The sequence below is a fragment of the Dendropsophus ebraccatus genome, chromosome 3 (assembly GCF_027789765.1).
Source record: "Dendropsophus ebraccatus isolate aDenEbr1 chromosome 3, aDenEbr1.pat, whole genome shotgun sequence".
In the NCBI taxonomy this organism is placed as follows: domain Eukaryota; kingdom Metazoa; phylum Chordata; class Amphibia; order Anura; family Hylidae; genus Dendropsophus; species Dendropsophus ebraccatus.
Genome location: NC_091456.1, coordinates 109,894,855 through 109,909,274, shown reverse-complemented (window position 1 = coordinate 109,909,274; position 14,420 = coordinate 109,894,855). Strand labels below are relative to the sequence as shown.

The following is a 14,420-nucleotide window of genomic DNA, read 5'->3' as shown; positions in this document are numbered from 1 at the left end:
GTCTGCCTGTCAATCATCCCCACAGAGTGCGCTGACAGGCAGAGAGTCCCAGTTAGTTAGACTAGGAGTTACGATCTCATCCTGACTCGGCTGATGGATTGCCAGCTTATCCAGTGACTGGGGCCAAGTTATAACAGATCCAGCTATCCACAGGCACTTGGTCCGGGGTACAAAGACCCCTTAAATCTGTAAACCCACTTTATTTTTAATGAATAAAAGTTAATTTAAAATGTAATATCTGACCTTATATATTAAAATTACTGAGTGACCCAACCTAGTGGATTCCCGGTGGGGTGTAACCAAGGCAACACGTTTTAAGAAGTGCTTGTACATTTTAAATGTAATTAAACATAATGCATCAGTATAGATCTAGTTTTCTTCATGACACAACCAGTATGTTTGGTATCTGCAAGTTAGCAATGACAAAAACATAAAACATTTGCAAATGTGGTTACCCCAAAACCAATGTCTACAGCTCCTGCATAAGTTCACTAGTAAAGCGCTGGCTCAAAATAATCTAATGACAGTTTAGCTTGTGTAGAAAATGCCCTCATAACTTGTCTGGAGACATGGCCCAAGACGGACTGTCTACACCACATGACAGGAAAATGAATGCCAGTCCTCTCCAGAGCTAGGATTTCCAGAGATAGGAGAATAAGTCCTATGTAAAGAGTTACAGGAATGGAGACATACCATTAACAAACAAATATGAGGTTCCTAGCCCACCATCAGACAAACTGTGACCACTAAGGGGGAGATTTATCAAGCAGTCTCAGCAGGAAGGTCCTTTCCTGCCCATAACAACCAATCACAGCTTAGCTTTCAATTACACACAGGCCATGATAAAATAAAAGCTGAGCTCTGACTGGTTGCAATGAGCAACAAAGAACGCTAAATAAATCAAGTGTTTCCTCACTATCTGCTACACTTTATATGAGTACTCTACAGACTTGTGTATGCTCGGGGACAGGGCTGCAACTGGAAAGCATAGTGTGGCAGCTTTCTGCGCTGTCATCTACCAGGGCTAAGTAGATGGGGAGAAGCATGCACACACATACTGTAGCTGTATATGCTGCTCTGCAAAGACAGACATATGTTGGAAACCCCATCCCCCAGTTTCCAGCAATTGGTTTTACAATAACATGTCTGAGTCATGCCATAATCTAGCAGTACAATTTCTGGCTCAGGGTTTGGCTCAATTCCTAGACCGACAGAATAAAAAAATGTGATGAATAAAAACAGTGCTTTTTATCTCAGGACGCAACAAGAACTGTACAACAAAAGAGGGAAAAAGTGCCCAATGCCTCAGATAAATGCTAAACACCAGTTTGCTGCAGGATTAGAAGAAATCCACGAGTTGTACTTTACCTAAAACTCTTTTCACACTTATGAGTGCTTCAGTTAAATGAAGTTTCTGGAAAATGCTCCCAACTTTTGAGCTGTGTTTAGAGAGGTTCTTGTGACGTGTTGTCCCATACGAAACACCCTCTAAGCGTGCAATTGGCTGCCTGTGTGCACAACACATAAAAAAGCCGAGACTATGCTCTGGTCTCTTTTCAGAATGTAAAAATCTTTTGCCCTTTTCTTAAGATTTCTGTGGAGAGGAGCAAAACTTGAGTTTTCTTACAATTTTAGCACTGAAGCAAAAAAATAAAATAAAAAAAAAATCCAGGGACTATGCTTTCTTTCTTTATTTTCACAGTATCCTGGACCAAAAATAAAAGCAGTGTGCTCTTTTTGGGGGGTTGCCATAAGATCCCACCTCAAAACAACAAAACAAATGGAAAAAAACACACGAATACCACGCAGTTACTTACTGGATGCCTCGCTATACAACAGTTATCCCCTCATTTTAGAGAAGATTATACCTCCTACAGTCACTGATTGGCTGAGCGGGCAATCCATCAGCGGGCATCAGGCATTACCCCCATCCTGAAACGCAAACTCTGAAAAAAATATCTTCCGGCAGGGGTCCCAGAGCCTGTGATGCGGCGATTTGGGGGCAAAGGGAGAGGTAAGTAATGATTGGATAAAAGGAAACGTATTCCAGCAGTCCAATAAAATCCGGTATTTATTGTGTTAATTCCATAAAATTGTTACATACAAAAAAACATAGAAAAATGCAAGACGCGTTTCGTCCCACTCTGAGCCTTGATCACAGCATATAACAAAGTTGTGTACAGACAGACTTATAAGCATGAGAAATTACACACCTTCCCCTGCAAACAATTACATCACATGACACAGGGTAAGCCAACCTTCCACTGAGGAGGGCGGAGCAAGATAAATGCCCAAAACATACATATAAAACAGAACTCATGAGAAAATTAAAAAACAAGATCCAAAAAAACATGATGCAGAGAGCACACTATAATGTGTAATGCTATGTTATTCCAATAGTTGTGCTTCACTCCCATCATGTATCATAACAGAGAATTATGTCCCAGAAACTACACAGTATACTGTAATGATCTCACAAAATTAATAAATATAGTATTACTTGTGAAGAGGAGGGTAAACAAATATATTATTATCATAACACAATTATAAACGGAGGGAAAAAATATATATTGAAAATGAATAAATAAATGTATAATAAATCCAATCTATAATTCATTCCATTTGGCAATCTGGTTTGTAATTTCAAAATCCAGAATACCTCTCGGTTTAATAAACTATGTTGTGTGTTGCCTCCTCTGACGTTTTGAAATATTTTTTCTATTCCAAAAAACCTGAGTGTGTGAACTTGTCCTTGATGTTCATTAATGAAACGTCTGGCTGCACCTGTTTTGTATCGTATGTCATGAATGTGTTCTGCGGCACACTTTTTAAACTTAAAAAATCCCGGGGCACACCACCAACCAAAATGGCACAAAATGACACTAAAACAGTACATATTATACATATAGTTAATAATATACATTCTAAATGTATTTATACTCACTCAGTGTGAAACCTGGGCCTGTATACTTCTCTTCCACCATACTTCTCTTCCACCATACTTCTCTTCCACCATACTTCTCTTCCACCATACTTCTCTTCCACCATACTTCTCTTCCACCATACTTCTCTTCCACCATACTTCTCTTCCACCATACTTCTCTTCCACCATACTTCTCTTCCACCATACTTCTCTTCCACCATACTTCTCTTCCACCATACTTCTCTTCCACCATACTTCTCTTCCACCATACTTCTCTTCCACCATACTTCTCTTCCACCATACTTCTCTTCCACCATACTTCTCTTCCACCATACTTCTCTTCCACCATACTTCTCTTCCACCATACTTCTCTTCCACCATACTTCTCTTCCACCATACTTCTCTTCCACCATACTTCTCTTCCACCATACTTCTCTTCCACCATACTTCTCTTCCACCATACTTCTCTTCCACCATACTTCTCTTCCACCATACTTCTCTTCCACCATACTTCTCTTCCACCATACTTCTCTTCCACCATACTTCTCTTCCACCATACTTCTCTTCCACCATACTTCTCTTCCACCATACTTCTCTTCCACCATACTTCTCTTCCACCATACTTCTCTTCCACCATACTTCTCTTCCACCATACTTCTCTTCCACCATACTTCTCTTCCACCATACTTCTCTTCCACCATACTTCTCTTCCACCATACTTCTCTTCCACCATACTTCTCTTCCACCATACTTCTCTTCCACCATACTTCTCTTCCACCATACTTCTCTTCCACCATACTTCTCTTCCACCATACTTCTCTTCCACCATACTTCTCTTCCACCATACTTCTCTTCCACCATACTTCTCTTCCACCATACTTCTCTTCCACCATACTTCTCTTCCACCATACTTCTCTTCCACCATACTTCTCTTCCACCATACTTCTCTTCCACCATACTTCTCTTCCACCATACTTCTCTTCCACCATACTTCTCTTCCACCATACTTCTCTTCCACCATACTTCTCTTCCACCATCCCCATGTTTCTCTCCCCCCTGCTTCTCTCCCCTGTTTCTCCCCCATCCCCATGTTTCTCTCCCCTATCCCCATGTTTCTCTCCCCCATCCCCATGTTTCTCTCCCCCATCCCCATGTTTCTCTCCCCCATCCCCATGTTTCTCTCCCCCATGCTTCTCTCCCATGCTTCTCTACCCCATCCCCAGGTTTCTCTCCCCCCTGATTCTCTCCCCTGTTTCTCTCCCCCATCCCCAGGTTTCTCTCCCCCCCTGTTTCTCCCCCATGCTTCTCTCCCCCATCCCCAGGTTTCTCTCCCCCATGGTTTTCTCCTGTTTCTCTCCCCCTTCCTCCTCACCTCCTCCCACATGGTCGCCGCTCTCCGCCTCACATACTGGCCACCCGTAGGGCCCAGACATGCTGCACCCTGCTCCCAGTCTCCACTGATTGGATAGGAGGAGCACGTCCGGGCGCTACAGGCGGCCAGTAGGTGAGGCGGACAGCAGCAGTGGGGCGATCTGCAGGGGCACCATAGTTTGGGGAACTTTCCTTGCGGCACACCCGAGCATGTGTCGCGGCACACTGGTTGAAAATCACTGCACTAAACAACTCCTTTGCTATTACAATTAATGAATGATTGTATGGAATATGATGTTTGTTGTTTGGAATCACTAAAGGTTTGAGTTTTGTGTGTGAACTGGCACATATTACATCTAGCTCCATTACAAGGAAAAAATCCTGTGTTAACCAAGTGGTGTTGGATTTGTTTTGTTTCAGTACAGTAGGTGAAACTATATTACCAATGGAAACACCTTTTTTGCCACAATTCTGCAATTGTCCTGCAGAACAGTGCGTAAAAACTGGTTTTTATACAAAGTGGGTAAATATTTTTGGATTATGTGTTTAATGGCTGGGAATTGTTTACTATAAGCTGTGGAGAAGCTGTGGGTGAGAACCTTTGATCTGCAAAAAAAACTGAGCTTCAAATAACAAATCAGTACTCCACTGATTAAAATGATAAATTCATTTAAAGTGGAAATGTATAGGTTACATCTTTTCATATGAAAACACAATGCTGAAATCGCAAGATCATGAGGAATGTGTGAATACAACCCTATCACATCACAGGTTAACCAGTGCATACCCTCTTTCCACTGAAAATTCTTTAAGGAGGTTAGCGCCTGTTTACTATCCCGCAAGTATGCCTGACAGGATTGAGCCATTGGTTGCAGTAATCCATCTATCCACACACTAAGGCTGCATTCCCACGTTCCGTGATACGGACGTGGAATGCATGTACCGGAGTCCCCCCGTGCCCGGACAGCATCTGTAATTAGATGCTGGGAGCGGGGGAGACTGTTCATAAGCGCCATGCAGTAATGAATCAGCGTGGCGCTTATGAATACAGTCTCCCCCTCTCCCAGTATCTAATTACAGATGCTGTCCGGGCGCGGGGGGACTCCGGTACATGCATTCCACGTCCGTGATCAGTCAGGATCGCGGAACGTGGGAATGCAGCCTTAGTTTTTCTTGGAGAGACCCAATGCTAGAGATGATGGGGTGCAGACTGGGGGGAAAATTACCTTTGTGAATCTTTGGTAACCCGTGAAATACGGGCACCAACGAATGTTCTAATGTGAAATTATTTTTTTTTTTTTTCAGTTTCAGAAAAAAAAAATCCCCATCTGCACCCCATCATCCAGCAGAGAGTCTAATGCTTTTTTAGAAACACCAAAAAAAATCACAAGAAAGCCTGTGGTATGTACAAATATCATTAAGGATTTCAAAGGCTTGTTTTAAATATAATTCCCTAACCACTGAGCCTCCTTTATCTGCTTGTTTAATAACTAAGCAGGTATTTTTACTTAAATCATGGTGGTCCTGGACCATTACTTTTGCTTGTAAGTAATGATTGTTTATTATGTTCCCCCCTGCTGGCTGCCATTTTTTAAATTGCCGGACTCCTCCTTTAACCCCAAGCTGTCCATGGCAACGATCAGGTGTCAGGAGGTGCCCTGAAGAATAGTGCTTCTTTCCAGGCAGTTACACCCTCAGACTTCACTGTCTAGAGGGTTTGGAGGGAGATCTTCTCCCTCCGCCAATCCTTAGAGGTCTGCAAGCGAGCGCAGAAGCTCTGAGATTGTCAAGGCCAGTGCTTCTGGGTTGCTGGCTTAGTAACAGATCAGGCTCCTGCACAGAGGAAGGAGCCTGATCATATGAGCTGTCAGTGTGTAACTGACAGCTTACATACTGTACATAATGCATTACCAGGGCTGTGGAGTTGGGAGTCGAAGTCGGAGCTAGTTTTGGCTGCAGTCGGAGCCGGAGCTAGCTTTGGCTGGAGTCTGAGTTGGAAAAAAATGTACCGACTCTGACTCCAGCTTTAAAAAAAAAAAAAAAAAAAAAATGTATAATTGAATTTTGATATGAATTTTACAAGTTTGGTTCATGAACATATATTACATAAGGGCGGTCATGGAAAAGTTATCGGTCACTATTTGGCAGTTTGTTTCTGAGCTGAAAGAGTCCATTGTGTGTGTGTGTGTGTACGCCCTATGGCTGCAGTAGGCTGTGTGTATGTGCTATGACTACAGCAGGCTGTGTGTGTGTGTACACTATGGCTGCAGCAGGCTGTGTGTATGTGTGCTATGGCCGCAGCAGGCTGTGTGTGTGTGTGCTATGGCCGCAGCAGGCTGTGTGTGCGCGTGCTATGGCTGCAGCAAGCTGTGTGTGTGCTGCAGCAGGCTGTGTGTGTGTGTGCTATTGGGCTTTTTCCACGGGCCGTCTAGAGGAGCAACGAGCGCTCTCAGCGCTCGTTTGCTCCTCGTTCCCCGCTCGCTGTCGCTATTCAACGCGGCTGCAGCGAGCGGGTGAGTGCGGGAGGGGCGGCGGGGAGCGTCTGCTGTCTATGCTCTTATTCAACGGAGCGAGGGCAGAAGATCGTTGCTGTATCAGTCGCTTGTTTTTCAACATGTTGAAAAACAAGCGACTGCAACGATCATCTTTGCACTCTTTTCCACGGGACGATTATCGTCCGTAGCGGCCGATAATCATTCCGTGGAATAGGGCCTTATGGCTGCAGCAGGCTGTCTGTGTGTGTGTGTGTGTGTGTGTTTGCTATTGCGTGCCCCCACAGTGACCTTCTATATCACTGTGTGACCCCTCTCTATATCACTATGGCTGACCTTTATATCACAGGGATCTGGCATGGTTAGCAGTGTTTCTTGTATGGTGAATATTTAGTTAGAAACATAGAAGACTGTCAGCAGGAAAAGATCACCTGCTCCATCTAGTCTAGTTGTGAGTTGTTCAGGACATGGAGGCTGGAGACTGGCTGCATCCACTGCACACACAGGAGAAGCTGCTTTATATCTTTCCTTATTCCCTCAGAAGTCGCCCCAGGATAATGTAGGACATTAGGGAAAAGCTGCTGAGCCAGTGTGATAAATAACTCCCCTGGTCTGGCCATTTATGAAGGAGCAGGAGTCGGTCCTGATAAAATTCATGAGTCGGAGCTGCGGCTTAACGACTCCACAGCCCTGTGCATTACAGCACAGATCATGTGCTGTAATGCACAGGGCTGTGGAGTCGTTAAGCCGCAGCTCCGACTCATGAATAAATGCACCACTGATTGGTTGCTATGAGTAACAAATTTTTTTAATTATGTCAGTAGTCTAGACCTTTTAAACGTGAAGATACTCAACTGAAAAGGAGAGCCGATTGGAGAGATCTTTATACAGCACAACTAATGGAGGCCGGGCCGCATGAACAACCACTGTATTGTCCATGCGACCATTTAACCGTATTGCTATCAGTCACAAGTCCCCTGTTTAAAAAGGGAGATGTATAGGTGATAGCGATAGATTTTAAAGCCCACACAAAAGATGTGACCAACTGGTTTCCAGCTCCTCAGCTGACCACTGTCACTTTTACACAGGATGATTATTGGCCAAAGGAGTGTTTTTGTCAGAACTCTCCCCCTATAGCAGGTCCTATGAGAATGAATTGGTAGAGGATTAAAACTTTCTCCCTACTGAAAAACACTCATGCTCAAATGAGCCAAGCATTCATGTATATGGTAATAGCTGTCAGCCGAGCAATCATCTAAATTGCATTGGAACCCGTGTGAGATTGCCTTCAATAATCTCAGTTACCAACTATTACCCGGACAGCAGCATTAAAACCATGTTGGTGGTGTATCATCTGTGGGATAGTTTGCAAATAGGCTACGTGATTGCGGGAAGCTAATCCGTGGCTGCTGCTGCGAGTTATTGTTAGGCAGTAGCAACAGAGTGAAAATCTGATGGGCCAATGTAATACTTTATTATATTGATGAGCAGGCAAGCAAGTCTCCAAGGAGGAAATATAAATAAATATAATAAAAAAATACATAAAAAGATGTGGTATTGCCATGTTTGCTGTTGTTGAAAGGAACATGTAATTAACCCCTTTCCTAGTCACACACTTTTACTATGGTCGACTCCCAAGTGGTATAACCTTTTTATTTCTCCATCGACATAGACATGCGAGGTTATTTTTTGGTACCATTTTGCAATACCTAACATAGTAACATACTTAAAGGGGTTGGCCATTTTATAGTAAAATAGCTCCGTATACAGCAGTAGTAAGTGTAATCACTTTTTATACTGACAGCAGCTCCCTGTGCACCTCATAGAGGCAATATCAGACTCCCCTCCTCCAGGCTGGGCTGCCCTGCTCTGTGATGTTTCTGTCCATAAGATTGCTGACATGGAGGAGCATGTGACCATGCCCCACCCCCCAGTGTCCACCACTGAGCCTGTATATGCCTATGGTGGACACTGGGGGGCAGGGCATGGTCACATGCTCCTCCATGTCAGCAATCTTCTAGACCAGGGGTCCTCAACTGGCGGACCGCGGTCCGAACCCGGACCACGGAGGCCAGCTCTCCGGACCCCTGGTCAGACCTCCTAACCGCCCCGGATCCGGTCCGCCCCGGATCCGGTCCGTCCCGCTCCCCACCACACTGCCTCCCGCCCCATAGGCGTACTGTCCTTAGATGTCAGTACGCCTGTGGGGCTGGGGGCAGTGTCGGTCCGGCCCCCGGCTGATACGTGCTCTGTAGGGATGTCCCGGGGATTCCCCAGCAGAGCGCGCACCACAGACCTCAGTGTACGCCGCCGGCCTGTCTTTCCCGGAAGTGCAGGCCGGCGGCGTACGCTGAGGTCACTGATGCGCGCTCTGCTGGGGAATCCCCGGGACATCCCTACAGAGCGCGTATCAGCCGGGGGCCGGACCGACGGGAAGAGAAGATAGCCGCAGCGGGGAACGAGGTGCTAGGTGAGTTTTTTTTTTTTTTTTCTCTGTCTGGGGGGCATCTACAAGGGGAGAGCGCACAGGTGGACTATATACTACAGGGGGGACCTCACAGGGGGCTATATACTACTGGGGGGAGCGCACAGGGGGTTATATACTACAGGGGGGACCTCACAGGGGCTATATACTACAGGGGGAAAGCACAAGGGGCTATATACTACTGGGGGGAGAGCACAGGGGCACTATATACTACTGGGGGGAGCTCACAGGGGGGCTATATACTACAGGGGGACAGCGCATGGGGGGCTATATACTACAGGGGGAGCTCACAGGGGGCTATATACTACAGGGGGGAGCTCACAGGGGGGCTATATACTACTTGGGGGGAGCTCACGGGGGCTATATACTACTTGGGGGGAGCTCACGGGGGCTATATACTACTGGGGGGAGCTCACAGGGGGCTATATACTACAGGGAGAGAGCACAGGGGGGCTATATACTACTGGGGGGAGCTCACAGGGGGCTATATACTACTGGGGGACAGCGCACAGGGGGCTATATACTACTGGGGGACAGCGCACAGGGGGCTATATACTACAGGGGGAGAGCGCACAGGGAGCTATATACTACAGGGGGAGAGCGCACAGGGAGGCTATATACTACTGGGGGAGCTCAAAGGGGGGCTATATTCTACAGGGGGAGAGCGCACGGGGAGGCTATATACACTACTGGGGGGAGCTCACAGGGGGCTATATACTACAGGGGGAGAGCGCACAGGGGGGCTATATACTACTGAAGGAGAGCGCTATACACTACTGGGGGAGCAACAGGGGGGCTATATACTACCAGGGCAGTCACCCCCTTTGTACCTAATATCAAAGGCCTGGTGAGAGAGAAAAAAATGCCAATTTTCCCGCTAATAAACAGCAATTCTGTATATAAATAGTTGAACGTTTGTGACAAAGTAACAAAACACGTTTCCTACTGATGTTCAGCTCGGACATTCACCTGACAATAGACCCCGGTAAGTGGACCTTCACTAAAAGTTGTTGAGTACCCCTGTTCTAGACTGAAACACTACAGAGCAGGACAGCACAGCCTTGAAGAGGGGAGTCTGATTTTGCCTCTATGAGGTACACAGGGGGCTGCTGTCAGTATATACAGCGATTACACTTACTAATACTGTACACAGAACAATTTTACTATAAAAAAGTGGCCAACCCAAGGCTAAAACCCCTATGAGGCAGACGACAATCCCCTCACGACAGGGAGAAACCTCCCTCACGACTCCAAAGGCAATAAGAGTAATCTCTGGATCAACGTATCACCAGAAATCTAATGTCCATAACTTGTAATATTATATTTGCAAGAAAAGCATCCAGGCCTCCCTTGAACTTATTTAATGAATCAGCCATGACATCATCATGTGGAAGAGTTTAATAGTCTCACTGCTCTAACAGTAAAGAATCAGCATCTGTGCTGATGGCAAAATCTTCTTTCCTCTAGACGTAGAGGATGCCCCCTTGTCATGGTTACAGACCTCCTAAGATCTCTGTACTGTCCATTCATACATTTGTACATTGTGATCAGATCGCCCCTAAGACGTCTTTTTTCTAGCGTAAATAACCCCAAGCTTGATAACCTGTCTTGGTACTGTAACCCACCCATTCCCTTAATGACCTTTGTTGCCCTCCTCTGCACCCGCTCCAGTTCAGCTGTGTCCTTCTTATATACCGGTGCCCAAAACTACACAGTATTCCTTATGTGGTCTGACCAGTGATTTATGAAGAGGCAAAACTATGTTCTCATCTTTAGCATCTATACCTCTTTTGATGCATCCCATTATTTTATTAGCCTTGGCAGCTGCTGCCTGGCACTGATCACTAAAGATGAGTTTACTGTCCACCAATACCCCCAGGTCCTTTTCAGAAAAAGTTTTAACCAGTGTTTTATTATTTAGCACATAACTGTACTTATTATTTCTATGGCCCAAATGCATAACCTTACATTTATCCACATTAAACTTCATTTGCCATTTCTCCGCCCAAGCCTCCAGCTTCTCCAAATCCATCTGTAATATATTATCCTCCTCTGTGGTGATTACTTTACCCAGGTTAGTATCATCTGCAAAAAGTGGAGATTCTACTCTGTAGCCCCTCTACAAGGTCATTAAAGAGCACCCGTCACCCCCCGTGCCAGGGTGACAGGCGCCAACCCCCCGCTAGAGCCCCCTATACTTACTTCATCACGCCGGGTCCCGCTTCTTGATCTGGTCCGGTGACGGAGATTTCAGCACCCGAAGCCCGGCGCACGCGCTCCTGAGATGAGTCCGATGCCCATAGAGAATGAACAGGGAGTCCGATGCTCTATTCATTCTCTATGAGCGTCGGACTCATCTCAGGAGCGCACGCACAGGCTTCGGGCGCTGAAATCTCCGTCACCGGACCGGATCAAGAAGCGGGACCCTGTCACCTCGGCACAGGGGGTGACAGGTTCCATTTAATAAAAATATTAAAAGAAGTGGACCAAACACTGACCCTTTCGGTACCCCACTAGTAACTAAAACCCAATCTGAATAGGTTTCATTAATGACCACCCTCTATTTTCTATCACTCAACCAATTACTTACCCATTTGCACAAGTTTTCCCCTAGTCCCAGCATCCTCATTTTATAGAACAACCTGTGGCACAGCATCAAATGCCTTTAAAAAGTCCAGATACACAACATCCACAGCCTTCCCCAGGTCCAGTCTATAACTCACCTCCTCATAGAAGCCGATCAGAATAGTCGGACAGGATCGATCCCTCATAAATCCATGCTGGTGCTGCGTTATAAGATTATTTTCATTAAGATACTCCAGTATAGCATCCCTTACTAACCCCTCAAATACTTTACCCACTATAGATGTTAGAAGTACGGGCCTATAGTTTCCAGGATCACTCAATGCCCCCTTCTTGAAAATTAGTATGATTTTTGACTTTTTGTTAAAATTTTTTACAGTTTTTGGGGGAGACTGATTAACAAAATACAACAATTGTAGTGGTTTTTACCTTTACTATATTTACTGCATGGGATAAATAATAATTTTTAATTAGAGATGAGCGAACCTAGAGCATGCTCGAGTCTATCCGAACCCGAGCATTCGGCATAGCGGTGGCTGCTGAACTTGGATAAAGCCCTAAGGCTATGTGGAAAACATATTCAGGTATTAATGTTTTCCAGAAAGCTTAAGAGCTTTATCCAACTTCAGCAGCCCCCGCTACGCCAAATGCTCGGGTTAGGTTGGACTCGAGCATGCTCGAGGTTCGCTCATCTCTAGTTGTTAATGGTCGTAACTAGTTGTTAATGGTCGTAACTGAAACGGCAATGCCTAATATGTGTAGTTTATTGCTTATATTTTATTTAGAAGGAATGAAAAGGGAAAAAATAATGGACTGACTCCGACTCCTTCATAAATGGCCGGTCATATACCAATATACCAGGGGAGTTATTTATAACACTGGCTCAGCAGCTTCTCCCTAATGTTCTACATGATCCAATATATATATAAAAAAAAAAAAAAAAAAATTTTTTAAAGCTGAGGTCGGAACATTTTTTCCCCATCTCCAGCCCAAACTAGCTCTGACTCCAACTGCACAGCCCTGGTTTATTTTATGTACTTTTTCTTGTCCCGCAAGTGGACTTCTCTAGTGATGATCAAGTTACTATTGTAACTACGTTCACACAGAGCAAAAGGGTCTGATTACGCGAGGAAATATTTCCGCCTGAAATCAACTGACACTGAATTCCAAGCAATATGTAAGCGGAATCCCTGCGTATTTCAGCGTGGAATATTCGAGAAATCCGTGCTGATTGCGCATGCATTCAGCGAGTATTCGGTGAGTAATAGAGGGAGGTGCCAACAAAAATTTTGCAGACTTTGGAGACTAGACTATATGGTACCTGAATTTTCTAGAACAGATCACCTCAGAGCTGGCAGAGGAGAAGGAGCTGAGCAGAGAGAAGCTAAGCAGAAATGGCAAAACATCACAGCTTTACAATTGATGGAGATTCACAGGTATGTATGTATGTATGTATGTATGTATGCATGCATGTTTTTTTTGGGAAACTTTTGCTGTGGTCATATGCTGTGTCCACGCTGAAACAGAAAATCAGAGCCCCATTGATTTGTATAGGCTTCCGCTAGCGGAAGAACGAACATGTTCATTCTTCTGGCGGAGAGCGGATTAGCCGCGGAACGTTCAGCGAGGAAATTCCACCGTGTGAACTGCAGAGCAGAATTTCCATTCAACACAATGGAAATTAGCTCTGCACCTATTTTAACTTCAGCGCGCAAATTCAGCTGCTTTTGCTCTGTGTGAACGAGCCCATACACTGCACTAGCTATCTAGCACAGTGTATTATAAGCCTGAATTAACCAGTCAGTGACATAGCTGGATAAACAGGCATTCAAGAAAAAAAAAATAAGGCATAAAAAATACCCATTATAATGCTACAAAAAAAAAAAAAAAACACAACACAGATCATGGTACAAAAATTAAGCCCCAACACAGTTCCCTAGGTGGAGAAATACAAAAATTTAGATGGGTCTGAACAGGACAATTCTAGAGATATAATTTTTTTAACCTTTAAATGACATATGACAAATGTATGCCAATATGCCGTTAAAAGGGTTACAGAAGGAGATTAAAGCCCGATCGCACAATGCTGCTCTGGCTATGGCGATTTCGCCACCTGCAATGCAATCCCAAGCGGGTTGGGTGATTCATTATACTTACCATCCGGGGCCTCATCAATGCTCAGACACTGTCCCCAGCTTTGCAAATGCTTCAGGCTCACTTCTGGAACATTAAATCTTAAGGCCCCATTCACACGTCCGTGTCAGTTTTTACTGTCAGGAAATCCTGATCAGGAGGCCTTAAATGTCATCAGGATTTCCTGACAGTAATCCGTTTTTACCTTCAGGAAACCATCAGGAAACCATCAGGAAAAACCTTCAGGATTTCCTGATGAGAAGAAAAATAGGACATGTATTTCTGCAAACTGGATGGTCACAGCTTGCAGAATTACAACTCCCATCATGCTTGGCTGACAGGTCATGATGGAAGTTGTACTTCTGCAGTCTGTGGTCACCCAGGTTGCAGTACATGATGGGAGTTGTACCTCTGCAGCCTGTGGCCATCCAGG

At 45.0% G+C, this 14,420-nt stretch overlaps 1 protein-coding gene and 1 non-coding gene across 2 annotated transcripts in view; one reads left to right on the top strand and one right to left on the bottom strand.

The window, feature by feature from the left end:
* The window catches only part of ELL (elongation factor for RNA polymerase II), a 77,489-nt gene that overhangs the window by 47,601 nt on the left and 15,468 nt on the right, over positions 1–14,420 (bottom strand). The gene's annotated exons all lie outside the window — the stretch shown is intronic.
* LOC138787703 (U5 spliceosomal RNA) lies at positions 1,541–1,657 on the top strand. Its single transcript, XR_011362440.1, has one exon. It is a non-coding gene; the product is annotated as a U5 spliceosomal RNA (small nuclear RNA).